The sequence below is a fragment of the Crocuta crocuta genome, unplaced genomic scaffold, assembly GCF_008692635.1.
Source record: "Crocuta crocuta isolate KB4526 unplaced genomic scaffold, BGI_CrCroc_1.0 scaffold49, whole genome shotgun sequence".
Lineage (NCBI taxonomy): Eukaryota > Metazoa > Chordata > Mammalia > Carnivora > Hyaenidae > Crocuta > Crocuta crocuta.
In genome coordinates, this window is record NW_027536462.1 from 738889 (window position 1) to 740007 (window position 1119).

Below are 1119 nucleotides of genomic sequence, written 5' to 3' on the forward strand. Positions count from 1 at the left end.
GAGGGCAGGGGCCTGAACTCCCCCCACTACCATCCCCCCACCGCAGCCCAGTGGCTGGCACTTTTTAAAAAGGTGCTCAGTAGCCCTTTCACGAAGATGGCGCCGAAGGTGAAGAAGGAAGCCCATGCCCCTCCCAAAGCCGAAGCCAAAGCAAAGGCCTTGAAGGCCAAGAAAGCAGTGCTGAAAGGCATCCACAATCATAAAAAAAAAAAAGAAGATCCGCACGTCACCTACATTCCGCCAGTCCAAGACACTGGGTCTCCGAAGGCAGCCCAAATATCCTCGAAAGAGCGCCCCCAGGAGAAACAAACTTGACCACTATGCCATCATCAAGTTCCCGCTGATGACCGAGTCAGCCATGAAGAAAATAGAAGACAACAACACTCTTGTGTTCATTGTGGATGTCAAGGCCAACAAGCACCAGATCAAACAGGCTGTGAAGAAGCTCTATGACATTGACATGGCCAAGGTCAACACTCTAATCAGGCCCGATGGAGAAAAGAAAGCATACGTTCGACTGGCTCCTGACTAGGCGGCTTTGGATGTTGCCAACAAAATTGGGATCATCTAAACTGAGTCCAGCTGGCTAAATCTAAATATAAAATTTTTCACCAAAAAAAAAAAAAAAAAAAGATGCTCAGTAAATGGAAATGAATGAACTTGAGGCCAATATCAGGAACACTTCCACTTCCCCACGAGACAATTCTGTGTCCATTGCCCTTCCCCTACCAAAGCAAAGCGCGCTATTTATTCACGCGCTCATGCTTCCGTAAATGTGCGCCAATCTGCCAGGTGCCTACCACGTGAGAGGCGCTAAGCAAGTGGCAGCTTCTCCTCTCTGCTACCTTTGCCTACCTTCTTTGATCAGTAATAGATCATTCTTTGCATTTAAAAAATGTTTTTATTTTACTTTATTTTCTTAACTTCAAATCCAAGTTAGTTACCATATAGTGTAGTATTGGCTTCAGTGGAATGTAGGGATTCATCGTTTACATAGGACCCCCCAGTGCTCATCCCAACAAGTGTCCTCCTTAATACCCATCCCCCATCTCGCCCATCCCCCACCCATTTCCCTCCACCAACTCTCAGTTTGTTCTCTGTAGTTAAGAGTCTCTTATC

General features: G+C 46.6%; 1 pseudogene; it reads left to right on the top strand.

The window, feature by feature from the left end:
- The first annotated feature begins 96 nt into the window (after positions 1 to 96).
- LOC144218581 (large ribosomal subunit protein uL23 pseudogene) lies at positions 97 to 571 on the top strand (annotated as a pseudogene).
- The last annotated feature ends 548 nt before the right edge of the window (positions 572 to 1119 follow it).